Here is a 16413-nt window from a genome sequence, read left to right as displayed (position 1 = left end):
GCTGTAGCCATGGCAGGTGGCTCTTTCTTGAAGCAGCCGGAGCGGGAAATCACTCCAGCACCCAGTCAGGAGCAAAGCGAGACCTCCGGGACGGGCAAAAAAAATCCCGGCCCCTCGCCTTCGGCGGGAAGAGCAGCGGCCGGCCCGGGGCAGGAACCCTCCCCCTTCGAGGGTGCCCGGCCCCGCTGCGGGCGGCGGGGGCAGCGCTGCGGCCGTGCCCGGCCCCGCTCGCCTTTCCCCCTTTTCCCGGCTCGGATCGCCTCCTCGCCGCTCCTTCCCCCCTCGCTGCCTCCGCGCTCGACCCTTCCCCGCTTAAGGTGGCCCCGCGGGATGCGCGGCGCGCAGGAGCCGCTGCGGGCGGCCCTCGGCGCTCCCCCCACCCCCGGCACGGGGTGGCCTTAAATCGGCTCCGCGCCGCGCGTAGCCGCATCGCCGGCGCCGTCTGAAGGCGGGCGCCGCCATCCGCCGGCAGCGCCGACGGGCCGGTCCCGGTGCCGGTCCCGGTGTCGGTGTCGGTGTCGGTGCCGTTCCCAGGGCGCAGGGAGGACGCGCCTCCGCCCGGCGGCGGGCGATGCTCCCCCGGTTGCCCCCGGTGCGGTGCCGCCCCGCGACCGGCGCCCCGGCGTCTCCGCCGTGACCGGCTCATCTCGCCAGGTAAGCGGGAGACCCCGCGCTCGGGCACCGGGGCTTTGGGGGTGGGAGCAGCGCCGGGGATACAGCGGTGACCTTGCGGTCCCCCGGCGCTTGGCGCTGGAGAGGTGCCCTGCCCTACGACCGGCAGCTGTATCCCCGAACTTCATCCCTGCTCAGTTCCCGAACCGGCTCCGCGCTTCACGGGGAGCCCCTGTCCTTGCATCCCCGCACAGCTTGGTCCGGACACCTTCCAGAGGAGCGACATCCCATTCCTAGACTGGAATTTTCCAGCTGTGGGGAGATGCCCCGATTCCTGGTGTGTGTCCACCCGGGAATCTCGCCGCCGGGATCTCCGAGCAAGGGTACCCAAACGCGGGTCCCGGGCATGCCGCTGCTCCCGGAGAGGTTTTTTTGAGCCTCTTGGTGGCAAATACCGGAAAAGCCAAACTACAGAAGGGCGACGGGGTTTGTGTGCAGGCACAGGTAGCCTCGCTGGGAACCGACCCCAAGTGGGCGTCCCTGTGAGGGGCTCTGGAGAGGTGTATTGGGAGGCAAGAGCAGGACGTCTGGGGAAGGGTTCTGCCCGTTTCTACCCCTGACTGGCGCACGGGTGTCTGCCGAGGGATGCACTTGCTGGTTTTCTGGAGCAGTTTGGCGTGGATGTTGCTGGTTGAGTTGGAAAGTACTTTTTTTTCTGCCTCCCGCTCCAGCCACTCGCCCATCCAGCCTCGGGCCGGGGGAGAGGAGGGGGAGGGTCAGCAGCCAGTGCGTGACAGAGAGAAACCCCTCAAGGTGCTGCAAATCTGGAAAGAAGCAGCCAGTTCCTCAGCCAATCCTTAGGGAAACCTGCCAAGGGGCAGTTTCTGTGCAGCTGGAGAGAAGGGGCGTTGGAATCAGCAGGGCAGCACCAAGCATCAACGTAGCAGAGCAGTCATGACAATCTATAAATACCTGTCCAACAACTTGAAGTCCACACAGCTCAGCAAGTGAGTGGGGGAGAGTGAGCAATGCAGCTTCTGCAGGTGCTTTCAGCTCGTTTTCTGGACCCACAGGAAGCTTCCTTGTGCAAAGCACATATGCAGAGAGTGTAACAGGATACAGCAGCTTCACACATGGGTCTGATCACCCACTTCTGCTTGGGCTTAAATCTCATCAGGTGCAGAAAGGGAAAAATGGGTGGGGAGGTTCATGCCTTGCAGCCCTGGACAGCCAGCAGAAGTGCAAGGCATTGACCTCACGAGCCTCAGACAGGACTAGAAACAGGGGCCATGTAGCACTTCCACAAACTGGGAGACAGGTGCACAGAGACAGCAGGATAGGAACCTCACAGGAGGGAAGCCATCATTACTCCAAAAAGAGATTCCTTGGTAGGAGATTATGGGGACCTTAGTGTCAGGCAGCAGAGAGGGTTACAGGGCAGGAGGAGGCCACTGGCAGAGCTGTGTGTCACAGCCTGTGTCACATCTGTTTGCAGCCATGCATGCTGCCAAGTCCCTTTTCTCTGTGCCCTGAAGCAGGATGTGGGGGCCTCGATCACTTTTGGTTGGTGCCTGCTCCATGGTTTCCTGGAAGCTGTCTGTTGGCAGGCTCACCTGGGATACAGACAGAGCAGGAGTGCCAGTGGCTGAGCGCACGCTGTGTCTGCCCGGTGTGAGGTCAGGAGCTCCGTGGCTGTGATTGCTGCCCTCCCTTCCTCCCTGCCCCCTCCCAGGAGTGACTTTGGTGTTGCTTTCAGGGTACTCCAGTCTGCATTGAATCAAGGCTCCGCAGAGCAGTTAATGTACAGAGGTAGATGTGCAGCTAACACGTCGTATCGGGTGTTTCAGGAATCTGATGAGATCAAGTTAAAGCTCTTCTTTGACGCTTTCAGTGTCGAAGTAAAAATAATAGTAGTAAAAATTTGTAGTAATTGTAGTAATAATAATAATAATAATAGAGAAATCATCTAGGCAACCTTGCAATCACAAAGCAATTCAACCAGCTGACACAGAGCACAGCTGAGATGCAGCCACCTTTACAACAAAGGGCCTCAGCCTGGCTTGCAAGACACTTTAACAGCCACGGGATAGAAAGCAAAGCAGTTGCGCTGAGGACACTTGCTCCCACGACAAGGGTTTTAATGAGGAAAGCTCCCGTACCTTTGGGCTTTGTTAGAGTGTCATTTGGGAAGACTGTTGCCTAGGGAGCTGTACAGAGCTATACAGCAGCTAAATGTACGCAAGAGAGAAAACACTTCCACAATGTACAGCCCTTAAATTCATATTCTTTCCATGGCTTGGGAACGTTTTTGTGCCTAGTGGCTGTGTTCTCTAATGACATCTTCCCTGCAGAGTGTCTGAGGTTGTACTGGACAGCTCAAGGCTGTGTCTCCTGTGTACTCAGCATCCTTTCTTCTTGCCTATGAAGCACTGGTAAAGGTGCTTTTTGGCAGGGAACTTTCCTCTGCTTCAGCAGCAGGCCAGGAGATGTCCTTGGTGTCCGAGGCCAAAGTCGTACCTAGCAGGCAGGAGCCTGGATTGGATTCATGCCAGCTCTACCCCTGGATGGCTTTCCTCCCCTCTTCACCACGGTAATCACCTTCCAGTGGCAGTGCTCTACACATTCCTGTGTTTCTCAGTGCCTTCATAACTCCAGTCTCGGCTGCCTCTCTCTCCCAGCGTGTTGGTGCTGCAGGCACAGTTACCTCCTGCTTACCTCTAATGCCTCAGGAGACAATATTCCTGTCCCAACCATAAGAAGCCACCCCACAACTCCATCCACCTCCTGGAACTACTTCCAAGGCCTCTTCTCCTTGAGCATTTTCGGTGGTCTTTCCTGTTCACAATATTTGGAAGCAATAAAGACATGTGCTGGAAGCCTTCATATGTATGCCTACGAGGGATGAGGTATTTGATAGGCTTCAAAGATGCCCTTTACTGAGCATGCAAAATTGCTCTGGGAAAGCGCTGCAATTATTCTGCAGGATGTACACAGGAAAGATGGTATCTATCCCCTTCCTCCTTGTATCTAATTCTTCCTAATAAAAGAAGAAGACTAAAAAGGAGGTAATAAGCCAGACTGGAATCCAGGTCCCACACACCTCCAGGGCCCTGGAGAAGTCTAAAATCACTCTGTCCTTTTTGCTCCCGGCCTTTCTGCCTAATAATAAGCATTATGCTTTTCTGCACCGCTTCTGATCCTGAGATCTCCAAGTACTCCACATATGTGATTAAGAGCACTCCCTGCCCACGTACAGAGCTGTTTGTCAGGATGACTACCCCTCTTTACAGGGGAGACACTGCAGCTCATCGCGTCAGAGCTGAGACAGCCCCAGATCATCTGTCTCACAGGCGAGAGGCCCCTGCGTCTCTGGGAAGCACTTGCTGGGAAGCAGCTCAGCCTAACAGGACTGTGATTTAAAACCTACCAGTACCACAAAAGACTAACAAATACAGGACATGGACAAGACCTGTGGCTGTCAGCACCCTCGTCTCGGGGGCAGGCATGGCTGCCTAAGTCCAGTTCTTCAAAAGGGACACTGGTCAGACCCCGCTGATTCCTCCAGGTCGGGGTGTGTCTCCAAACCGCACCTCAACCTATGGTCAGCACACTTAGAAATCTTTCATGCTGTTTTAGCTGTGCAGGCTCATAATTAAGAGCTTGAAGTCTCTTCTAGCTTGCTCTCATGTGACATTAGTGCTCCCGAAGGCCTTTCCTTAAAAGCTCAAATTTATCTACTTTGCCAATGTTCCCAAGTGTTCAATCAACTGTCTTGTTGGCTTCCTCCACCACGCAGTGTGGGGGGCTGTCTGACATCTCTCTGCCTGAGATGAAAACATTGCACTCTGCAAATTCCTGAGATTTATAAAATGGGAACTAAGTTTCCTCATGAGACACAGCTTCCCAGGTCTGAGACACAGAACTGGGATCCACAGCTGCAGCACAGGGATCTTCAGATTTTGTTTGCTGTTCATCCCTACTCCAATGAGGTAATCCCTCTAATGTCCAGTGCACATAGAGAGATTCCTTAAGATGGGGTTAGTTAGCTCAGGAAGACACATGAGGAGGGATGCTGGGGTGCAGAACAAAGCAATCAGCAACACAGAAGAGGGAGAATGAATGCTTCTCTACAGGGCTTTTCTCAGTAGAGGAACTGGACTGCATTCAGGAAAACATGAAAGGTAGCAATTTGATGATAGAAATAAGTATTTTCCCATGCTGTGCATTGTGACATAAGGAACTCTGTGCTACAAGATGCTGCTGGTGCTGAGTGTAGGATTCAGGAAGAGGAGAGATTCTGATGGATAGTAGGTTGTTCATCACTGGACAGGGCAGTCCACTTGAAATAGATCTAAATCTTCAGGGTTGAACCTCTCACATCCTCTAGCATAGGATTTCTTACACCTTCCAAAACCCACAACACTGATCAATGTAAGAGACAAAGGACAAAAAGATACAGACCTGTTCAAGTGAAGATCACTGGGGCATATTTTAATTTCCCAGCAGAAGCAAAAATACGTGTTTTCCAGCCTGTGTGCTGACACTTAGCTCTCTCAGGGTTTTGTCAGCTGGAGTGGGTTCAGGTTAACTTCTGCAGAGATTTGAGCTGGTCCAGTGGTGCTTACGCTGCCACTTCCCCTGCCTGCGTTGTGGATTTTAGCAGACTGCCAGCATCCTGGCAACTTTGTGTGGTGCTGGTCTATGAATAATGCTGCATTACAAAAGGAGATGGTTTTCTTTGGATGTTACCCCTCGTCAGTAAGAGTGAGGGCATTTATTCCCAGTACAGCCAACCTGTAGCCAAGCAAAGTGCTGGGATTACTTGAACAGGGTTAGCAGTCGGGCAATCTCAGCTCTGGATGAAAGATTTTAGAGCCGCAGTGTTATCTCATTCTGTAAGTTCACGGTGGGTCTGTGTGGGGGAGTACAGGGCACATGGGAACTGTGATTTGCTAAGCAAAGTAGGATTGCTCCTCAGCAATCCTTGTGTGGGAGAACTTGGAGGAAAAGCCAAGGGCCAGGCAGGCAGCAGTAACTTGCAGACCCTGCCCTCCCTGGAGCGTTGAAGGGCAGCCTGGCTTCTAAAGACACTGTCTTTAAGGGCAGGGTTTTAGCAAGGTCCTCTGCTCCCAACAAAAATCTCCCAGTGCCTCTTGATAGAAACAGCACAGTTGATCCTTGCCTGGCAGGAGCAGAGGTTGCTGGCTCCTCTTCCCCTTCATGCCTCAGTTGTTAAAGTAGGATCGTTGACATTCATCTTGCCCTGACCCTCCCTCATTCTGAAAGCTAAAAACAGCTGTAAAGGGGTATTTCTCCTGTGACTGGCAGATTTAATTTATTATTATGGTTATGTGCATAGCTATGGGTCAGGCAACAGTGCTGGGCTTCATGAAAGCCCTGACTGTGACCACAGCAATAGGACTGTCGTTCATTGGGGTAATACTGCACGAAGTGCCACTTCAGAGACCAGTGCTGGGAGAGCCTGGGTAGCAGCAAGGGAACTTGTCCTCTGCTGTGCTGGGGTGCCTTCCTCACTGGTCCAGCCTATTGCGTTCACTGTGTCTCCCCTCCACTTTCTCCAGCACAAACTGCCAGGGTGATCTTAACTTTCTCCCTGCTGATACCTCATCCCCTGGATCCTTCACTCCCGAGGCCCTTCCCCCAGCCCAGATCCACACAAAGGTGAAAAGGAAGGAGGAGACGATGGCTTTCCTGTATCTGCCAGCTTCTCTCTCCACCTCTGACGTGAATGAGGCCCTTCATGGTTTTCTCTTGAGCAAACACAGATGCTTTTGTTTTATGGGCTTGTGGGACGGGATGGAATTAATAAATCAGAGCGCCAGTGCTGTGCCGCCACATTCCTGCAATTTTAAGGCAAGATCACACACCAAAAAAAGGCAGAAACAAAATAGGCAATCTCTTCAGAGAGAGCTCAGATGATTTGACTGTGCCTCCTGCTCACTGTCCCACTTGGTCTCCTGCTCCCTCACCCTTGTTCATTCCTCCTCCTCCTTTCTCCCACTTTCACATTCCCATTAACCTCATTTCTTCTTTTCCCTCTCCTTTCCTCAGGAATCACTTTCAGTCACACCTTAGCTTCTCACCTACACCCGTTTTTCTTCCCTTGTCTTCCTTCCATTTATGCTTCCCTTACCCTTACCCCATGCTAAGATGTGACCAAGGCTTGTGCATCCAGGTATGAAGTTCAATGTCCTGCATGTAAGCCAAAGAATCAGGAGTGCCTCAGCTTTTTCACCATGGACCAAAATGTCTGCTCCTTCACCTGCTTCTTCCACCCCACTTCAGTTTTTCCTCCTAAGAATGTTGCTGCCTGAGAGATTCAGTGAATGACTCTGGGAATAAAACACAAAGTATTACTGTTCTCCTCTCAGACGTGGTATTTAACAGTGTTCCTGCGAGCAAAATTAGATCCTGCCCCGGAACTGGCAGACCCTTTCCTTCCTTGAAGGATAACCAGAAATGCTTTGCCTAAAATTAATTCTTTTGAGCCAAATGACAAGTTTTAACATCTGTGCTTGGCTACCACCAGGTGGTAAGGAGTTAGGAGAAGATCTTTTTTCTCCCCTGTAATTAGCTAACTGTATGTGGGGCTTCAGGAGGGCAAAGTGAACCGTGCGGTTAGTACAAACTACCAGCAAGGGGCTGAGACAGTTTTATTCACCTCACTGGTTGTTTTTTCTCTAATGAGCCTAGGCAGTCGAAAGTCATTTCCCCAGACTGCTTATACATTGTTGTGCTTATCTTACCTGTGGGGGAACTGAGGCACTGAAGCAGGTGAAATGATTTGCCCAGATCCACATACTGACGCATAGTTGAAGCCAGAAAAAGAACCAAGAAATCTTGTTTCACAGTTGACTGCTTTATCCTCTGGCCTCAGAGGAGGCCAGCAAAGACCTTTATCTTGTTTAGATGAGTGGATAGTCATTCCAAGAAGGCGCTGGGGCAAGGGTATCTTTCTGTACTAATACGTGTCTTAATGAGTCCTGTTGCTAAGCGGCTTCAATGATAGATCATGCATCTTCTTCAGTAAGCATTGAAATAATTTTTTAATCATTAAAGCTAATACAGAATCCTCAGAAACATCCAAATCTCACAGCAGGGGCTGAAATTAGCAAGCAAACAGAAACCAAATCCTGATTATCCCTGTGCACCTCACAAAGCCCACAAGCAGTGTCTGCTGAAGTCAAATGCGAGCCTGGCTGAGCTGTATCTCAGGGCTGGGCTGGGCAGTCAGAGGCAAGCTGGCAAATCCTGCTGCTCCATGGTCCACAGTAAGTTTCTTTCCTCCCTCAGACATGCGTGCCAGCTCCTCATCTCTGTGGAGCAATAGGAAAGGAGGAAGGAGTGTTAATCACTGACCCCAGATAGCTGAGGCATCCCCTGGCAGGTCTTTAGGAAGGAGAAATTATTTGCATTTTGTCAAGTGTTATTAAGTGGCAGATCTCAGCCTGGCCAACATTGCTCCCCCAGCCTGTTTTTGTTTTCTTTTTGGCCTTGGAACCACCTCCTCCATCCTAGTCCCACCAACGTCTTACAGCCTCTGTTTTATGCACAATTAGATATTTCAGGTATCCTCTTCAATCCAGCCCCCTGCTCTGCCTTAACTCATATGTCTGCCCTCCAGCATGGGATACCAGCACCTCTTGAACTGTAGCAGCCCACAGGCTTCTCCATAGCTCCTCCAGTAATCCCAGTAGCCATTCTAGTTAGCAACTCTTGTACTGTTTCCTGCTTCCTGTTTCCCTCAAACCTACAGTGCTCAGCAGCATGGTATCCAATTATAACAAGAGGTTTTTTACAGCCAAAATGATGTCCCTAACTTCCATGTTAGAATAGGACTCTTGGAGCATTTAGGAAAACACAACAAATCTCTTTATTACTCGATATGCATCAGCAGCTCCATTACAAGGGAAGTCACAGGACACTGATAAGCATTTTGCTATGATCATCACTGCTGACCTCTGTGCTAAGACTTTTGGGGTGAATATGGTTTACTGCAAAGGCATCATTACCATTCAAAGAGCCTTTATGCATGGAGTTGTCTTCTCTTGTCCCCCTTTTGAGAATATATCCAAGACTGTTCCTGTGTAACGTGTTCCTGTATCATGACCAGTCTCCCCACTTGTGCTCCTAGTCATGTTAGCCTGCTGGACAAACTCTGCACACTTTATCCCACCTAGCAGTCTCTTCTGGGCGTGCTGCAGAGGATGCTTGAGGCTCTTCTGTCAGCACCAGCTCCTGTTCAGTGGTAGATAAGCTGCCATCTCAGCAAGTTTTATTCATAGTCCATCAAGACATGCCAAGCCACACTTGGATTGTAGCTCTCTTGAAGTAAAACCAAGTCCTGGAACTGTTAAACACTGGTGCAAAATAGTCACTAGGCAAGACTTCTGCTCTTGTATACTTCCTTCTGCATTGCACTTACCAGACTGATAAAATCTGATACCAAGTATTTCTTTCCTAACCCAAACACAGGTCCTAATCTGAGCACCAGAACAAGCACAAATGGCCTAGAAATTATTTACAGCAGCAGCAGCAGCGAAAACCCAGTTTCTTCCTTCCCAAGCAGCTTTTGGATGTTTCCTCCACCTAGGAATTCTTGCTGACCCTTTAGGGGTATTTTCTGCAGAGCTGGTAGTGGATGGATATAGTTCATGTGTCCACGTGTGAAGCTAGGAATACCTGACCTGGCTTGTTGACCTCCGCAAATGTCCTTATAACCAGAGAGAATTTTCCTTCCCCAAGCACAAGCAGGGAGCCAGATTCATCCCCAGAATCAGGAGAAATTCATATCCACCTCTCAGATTTATAGCAGCAGCCCATTTCTGGTTTTAACAAGAAACCACTCTTTGTCTGCCCTCATCTTCCAGGCCAACTTGGTCTGCCTTTGAAACTCCAAGGGCTCTCAAACTGCAGAGAAGGGTTAAAAAAAAAGTCTAGTTCATCTTTCCTATCCAGCCAGAAGTATCTATTCATCAGTCATTCTGTCCAAGGCCAACTGGCAGCCCATGAATGTGGAATTAAGGTAGGAAGGACAGCACTGCCCAGCACCCCAAGTGCAGAGGTGTAAGAGCTGGGGAGACGCATCTCTCAGGGTTATCATGGTTGTATTTGTGCAGAGATGATATTCCAGTCACAAGAAACAGATAGAGCAGGCAACTCACCAGCCTGGGGATAGTATCAACCCCCTTTTGCATCCAGGCCTAGGGCAGCCTGAAGCACACAACTTCACAGATAAGCCCACGAGTACAATACAGCACAGGCTGACCTCCCTCCCAAGGGAAGGTTTATAAACACTACGTGCAAAGATGACTTTCAGACCAGGCTGCTTTCATGGGCAATTAAGGAGCATGGCAGAGAGCAATTCCTATACAAGCAAGCCCTATGGCAAGCCCCATGCACTCAGAGAGAGCAGTTTGTTTCTCGTGCTGTGAGCTCGTCTGCCCTCAATTCCCTCACAGCCTTCCCTGCCTTCCCAACAGACTCTTCCATTTTAACTGTGCAAGACATGGGAAAACAGAAACCAAAACCCACATCTTTTTTCTTCTGGTAGGTTTGGATTGTTGTTAGAAAGGGGCATTTGACTTTTGCTACTCCTTAGCTCCATCTGTTCACCCAAATGCACTGCTTACTTTCACTACAAAATAAAACTCACTCTGATCATGATGCAGGGATATATTCTGGCAGCTGCTGCCAGTGCCCAAGTTAGATATTGCTCCCCTGGCATTCCCAGAAGGTGGGAATTGCATATGGGTCTCTTGATCTCAAACACTTAGGCACATAATTTGAATGTCTGAATGCCTGTCCAGAGTCAACAGCTTCCCTGTTAGGACAGGGAAGGGCAGCAGGACAGTCCTAGCAGGACACTGACCATCACCTTCCTGCCCCTTCTTTCTTTTGCTCTCTTCTTCCCTTTTTATTTCACACACAGAAGGCAGGAAAATAAACACTGTCTGCTGACTCTAATTTTCATTCTAGTGTTTCTTTTCATCAAGCCCAAGCTATACAGATCAGCTGTGGCATTTAAGGTACAAATCAAGCAGCGGACCATAACGTATATCTATTGCAAAAGACGATTCTCTAGGTGCCAATTTATCCATTCTACGTTTGTTTCTAGAAGTATCCGCATGACACTTGGATGCTGCACAGCAAGTGGCAAATATAAAGAGTGCTGATGATTTATTTGGAGGAAGAAATCAGAATTAGCATTTTGGACCACCTCATCTAGTTACAAAGCGAGCGTATTTCACACAGCTCAGAGAGCTGCAACAGCAAAAATGTCCATCAAGGAGACCAAAGTGGTGTTTCTCCTCTCTCTAATCTCACACAACTAACACCTGCATGATGTGGCATCAGTGCTGTCCAGTGTCCTCTCCGTCTTAATCTCTATGGAGCAGCCACCCACAAGAACATTCCACACAAAGTTGCTGTTTGCATGATGCTTTTATTGATCATATAATTCAGCCAGCATTCCCAAATAAAAACTTGGGGGGATTCTTGCCTTTACACTGCACTCATTCTCTGCCCACAGTTCTTTCCACGCAATAGCAGATCAGGGTTCTGATTCCTCAGGGGGCCAGCACACACATGTAACCATTAAAATGCCAGTATTTCCACAGGTTTTGGGAAGACAGACGTATTCAGCTACATCGGTGTTTTAAATGGCATAACTGAACTGCTGCCCCACTCATTTGCAGTGGGATTTCAGCCAGAGCAGTTTCTCCTTTGCTTTCTTTTGCTCTCCCTAGGAGTAACAGGGAAGTCCAGCACGGAAGAGCATTTCAACATTGCCTTTGAAAGCAGGAGGAAAACAAGCTGTGTAAATCAATCAAGAGTGTGCATTAGTGATAGCATGTTCCTCTGGAGGTCTGCATTTGATGTCATATTGACACATAGCTAAGATCAAAGCCTGTCTCTGCATCCTGGCTGCTACCAGAGGAACAGCATTGACCTTTGGGCCCCATATCTTAACAAGGAGCTCATGATCAATGTGATTTTTTTTTTTTTGCCCCATAACAAGCACCTGTGAAATGTAATTATCCATCAAATAATGCCTAATGCCTTTTTCTCTGAAAAAGTAATTCCTCTCCATCTTTGAAAATGTTCTGGAAGGAAATACTATGGGCTTTTCCTTTCTGCTTTTGCAAGAAAGCTGTAAAATGACAGCTCCCACTCCTGCTGAACAGGCATCAGCTGTTAACTCAGTAGGGAAAGCTCTGAATGAAATATATAGAAACTTTGGAACAACCCGCTATTGTTTTTGCTTCCTTAGAATTATTTTGCCTCCTTGGGAAAAAAAAAAAGCAGCTATTTTTTTTTTTGGCTAGTGAAGATATTGGGCTGATTCATGCTGATACGTTTGGAATTATTATTCTGTAATAGTCATCAGCATCTAAAAAGGACCTCAGTTCTGCCAGAGCTCAGCAGCAGGGAAGAGAAGCTGACGTTTGAATAAGCCCCTGACTTCCCTTTCAAGAAAGGATAACTCCAAGCTTAGAGGTCTCTCAGGAGAGAGCTAGCTTTCTCAGGAGACATCTGGTACCCCCTGCCTCTCTTCAGGCCTGAGCTGCTAATCTTTCTCTGGGTATTTCTGGCATCCCTGGATTATGGCTCTGCAGTACAGGGAAATTGTGACAGGGCAGAGGGCTGTGTCCCTCTGAGTCACAGCCCACCCTCACCAGTGTTCAGGGGGCAGAAATGTGGTGACAGGTTGTATGGATCAATCGTGAAGGACATTTGGGTCTAGGCTGATTAAAAATAGCCTGACTTAGACCTCCTTTTTCAGGCTCCGGAAGGCTCCCTGCAAGGACGGGCTTTGCAGCCAAGTTCAAGGTCTAGTCTGTATTCAAACTGGGTTATCTCCATTCCTGCTGATAGCCCAGATAGTGCCTGGATACCCTTGATGTACCTGGGGATAGCAGGCTGAGCCACGTGCTGTCTCTAAAGTATTGGCTCCCGTGGGACCTAGCCAGCAGATTTAATTAGCTCCATCAAAGTTTCTTTTTTGTTTTCCGTTGGGTTTTTTTTTCCTTTTTTTTTTTGACTTGGAAGAAAGCCCTGTATAAAGCATCACCTTCCTCCAGTCCATGCTCACACACACAAGCCACATGTCTAGGACAAGGACATGTCTTCAGGAAGGTGCTGTGTCAAGCTGTTTACGGACCAAGCTTTGAGGAATGCTCAACTTGGCTTCATGTGGGCAGTGGAGGGATGGGGGTTGTGCACGGTGTACTCCCGAGGGACAAGCCTGGTTTCTGGGCTGAAGGAACTGTGCTCCCATATAGTGGAGGAGCTGGCAGGAGAGGATGAAGCCTTTCTTTGCATCTGAGGAAAAGGCGCGGGGGGCTTGGGAAGGGCGGCTGTTTCATTGGGAGTGACTCACTTCCTAGGGAAGTTGTCCCCACAGGAGCCTGCACACCAAGGCACAGAGTATTGATGGGGCTGAGCCTTGAAACTACACAGCTGCTGGTAGTTCTGCTCTTCCTGCCCTGGGGAAGGACCTGGCCATCCTTCCCCGTATTGTTTTATTATTTGTACTTCCCTGGGTTTTGTCTCTCCAGGGGACTCGGTTAATTTTCCTTTGCCCTCCATCCCCATGAGCAGTAGGAGAGTGCTCACCTCACTCAGATTGCAGGTGTCACTTGCCTGCAGCCATTCACCAGTCTGCAGCAGAGGGATGATTAAAACCCACAGCAGAAGAGCATTCTTACACCCTGGGACAGAACCACAGTCTCCTGCTATTGCCTGGGCTACTGGGAGGTCAAGATCTCAGTTGTGGGTTTAGGACAGAGTCTTTCTCTTCCTGTTTCATCCACCTCTCCTATGAAGACAGGCTGAAGGACTTGGGGCTGTTCAGCCTGGAGAAGAGAAGGCTCTGGAGAGACCTTAGAGCCCCTTCAAATACCAAAAAGCGGCTACAAAAGAGCTGGAGAGGGACTTTTTACAAAAACATGTAGTGAAAGGATAAGGGAGAATGGGTTCAAACTGAAAGAGGGTAGGTTTAGGTTAAATATTGGGAAGATGTTCTTCCCTTTGAGGGTGGAGAGACACTGGCCCAGGTTGCCCAGAGATGTTGGGGATAGCCCATTCCTGGAAGTGTTTGAGGCAAGGTTGGATGGGGCTTTGAGAAACCTGGTCTAGTGGAAGGTGTCCCTGCCCGCAGCAGAGGGATTGGAACTTGATCTTTAAAGTCCCTTCCAATCCAAACCAGCCCATGATTCTATGATTAACATTTCCCTTCCTGGAAAAACTGCTTCTTTTTTTTTCCCCTTTGCTTTTCAGTCACCCAGTTACAGCAGAGTTTAGGGGAGAAATTGCTACTTACAGAACAGAAATCCAAATCTCCCTTTTCCCCTTCTCTTTCCCACCCCCACAAGAAATACAGCTGGATGTGAGCCCTCAGGCACTGTCCCTTAGATCTAGCCTATCCTTTCTGTCCTACAACGATGCCATTCCTAAAGACCTGTCTGGGGGCCGGAGGAGTCTCGCTACTGAGAAATGCCCTGTTTTGGCTGTGTTTGCACAGTAATTACCCCTGCTTATCCCAGAGCAATAACCCATTCCACCCACTCCTGTGGTTCCTTGAATCCATCCTCCCACTTTATCGTGCACATCTCAAACGAGCAGGCAGCTGCCCAGTGAGGGGAAGCACTGCAGCATCTCGGCCTGCCTCAATTTTTAGCACTATTGTAGTTTTGGCTGAAGGCTCTGATGGGCCCAAGGGAATGGGGGGAGAGGGGACAGCGGCTTCCTGTGCATCTCAGCAAGGCAGAGACTGAGCCGGTGCTGCTCACCACAAATACCGGCACTGCCATGAATTATGCATTCCTTGTTTAAAGAGAGGTCGCTCTCATCAATAATTGAAAGCTCGCTGCTCTGCCTTCAGCATCACATCTCCCACACCGGGAGTTGGGAACTCATGAAATCTGCATGGACTTCCTCAAGGTGGCCAGAGGTTCGTGGAGAGAGGCAGCAAAATGCAGGCAAAACAAACCAAAAACCCTGCTGACAGCTTTGGTGCGTGAAATTAAGAGTCATCTGCAGCTACCTGCCGGTCTGCTTCAGCCCTGCCCCTCACATTCCTCTCTCCTCCCCTTTCCACACCTGTCTCCTCCCAGGGTACACACAGAATGATAGGCTTGCAAACATGGCTCAAAACAAGATTAGGGAGTCTTTCTTGAAACTTTTGGCTCCATTACCTGAGAACAATTTGCTTTGGGTGCTTGCCTAGAAAATCATTACACTGGATGGTGGGATGTTCCCAAGGGACAGTTTGAACTGTGAAATTTGTCCCTCTGGGAAGGTAATGATCTTTAGAGCCTGTGTCTCTGACTGGAGCCAGACAGTCCTGGGGCTGGGCTTGGTCCAGCATTCAGAGTTTTGTAAGCCTGGCTCAGACAGGCCAGCTGCCCTGAACCAGAGGCTGGAAAATCACCTTTCTTGCAGAGCAAACTTTTAGAAAGGTGTGGTTCTCATTCTGGATCAGGCAGGCAGAGGGCAGAACCAAAACCTCAGAAGAGAACTACCAAAGCCTATGTGATCCTAACCATTTCTGAGTTATCAAAGAGGATGTAAACTGAGCACCTCCTCAACAGGGCTGTAGGAAAATCAGAGGCACTGGAACGTGTTAGCCTTATAATCCCCAGTCAGCTGCATCTCTCCCTTTCACCTCTCTCCCATTCACCCAGCATGTCCTTTCAAACACTCTGCAACTCAGGGAGAGAGTCACTGCCTGGGTCATTTTCCAGCCTGGAATCCTTATCCCTCTCTCAAAATCTGGGTTGTCCTGCCCGTAACAAATTGTTCCCTGTTGGTAATTAGTCAACAACAGATGAAGGAATTGGTCACTTGTGATGGTCTGAGTCTCAGCCAGATCTTACTTCTCTTCAGCATCGTTCTGGGGAATCCAGCTCTTCCCCTCGTGTGCTTCTCTTATTGTCTTCTCCTGAATCCTTTCAGAATAATGCCCCCTGCATCAGCACATGGAGCTTAAATGGAGAGTGAATGGTGTTGCATCCCAGGAGCCGAGAAGTCTGACAAAGCAGCGTGAAGCAAGAGTAGAACGAGAAACATTTTGTCCCTATCATACTCAGCTTTGTGCTCTGTGTGTGTGTTTGTTTATTTTTTAATGGAGAACAGAAGATTGATGGATGAAATTAAGAAGAGGGATGTGTAATTGGAAAACAGCTCAAGAAGGCTACAGGCAGCATATTGAAGGCATCCATCAAACATTCAGCTAATGTTGTTAAGGGTGTGTAACACAAACAAGGGCTGCAGGAGACACTAGGGAAAAAAAGAAAAGGAAAGAGAACGGGGAATAGGCAGGACAGGGGAAATAGCTAGGGAGGAGAAGAGCCAGCAAGAGAGTACAATCAATAATATTTGTATTGCAATCACATCCAAAGGCTCCCATTGGGATCAGTGCCGGACTGTACGAGCACATTAAGAGATAGTCCCTGCCCTCTACAGCTTAAACCAAGGAATTACCAGATGATCGCAGGAGATGGGTTTAGATGATCACAAAATTTTCTTCTGATCTTGAATCTCATTTAATAGAATCTACTCTGGGAGGGGTTAAAGGCAGGAGGAAGGTAGATGGTTGTGCCAAGAATACACACAGTAATGTTTGCCAGCAAGCATGCAATTAATCCGAGCCACTTAGGAGACTTTGGTTTTAATTATAAAACGTAGGTAAAAATATGTGCAGTAAACCTCTGTAAGCCCCAGTGGGGCCATCAGCAGGCTACCCAGAGGCATCGATATGTGACTGGATTTTGATGC

At 49.2% G+C, this 16413-nt stretch overlaps 1 protein-coding gene across 3 annotated transcripts in view; it reads left to right on the top strand.

Annotated features, from left to right (window-relative positions):
- The first annotated feature begins 447 nt into the window (after positions 1-447).
- LOC125321293 (galactosylgalactosylxylosylprotein 3-beta-glucuronosyltransferase 1-like) overlaps positions 448-16413 on the top strand; it is a 28196-nt gene continuing 12230 nt past the window's right edge. For 2 of the 3 annotated variants that reach the window (XM_048293934.1, XM_048293933.1), the window contains exon 1: positions 570-654. The gene's annotated coding sequence lies outside the window, so the exon portion shown is untranslated. Of the gene's footprint in view, positions 655-16413 lie in introns of all 3 variants that reach the window. The other variant, XM_048293935.1, reaches the window with a different exon arrangement.

Source organism: Corvus hawaiiensis, chromosome 2 (genome assembly GCF_020740725.1).
Source record: "Corvus hawaiiensis isolate bCorHaw1 chromosome 2, bCorHaw1.pri.cur, whole genome shotgun sequence".
NCBI classification, from domain to species: Eukaryota; Metazoa; Chordata; class Aves; order Passeriformes; family Corvidae; genus Corvus; species Corvus hawaiiensis.
This window is presented reverse-complemented; position numbering and strand designations above follow the sequence as displayed.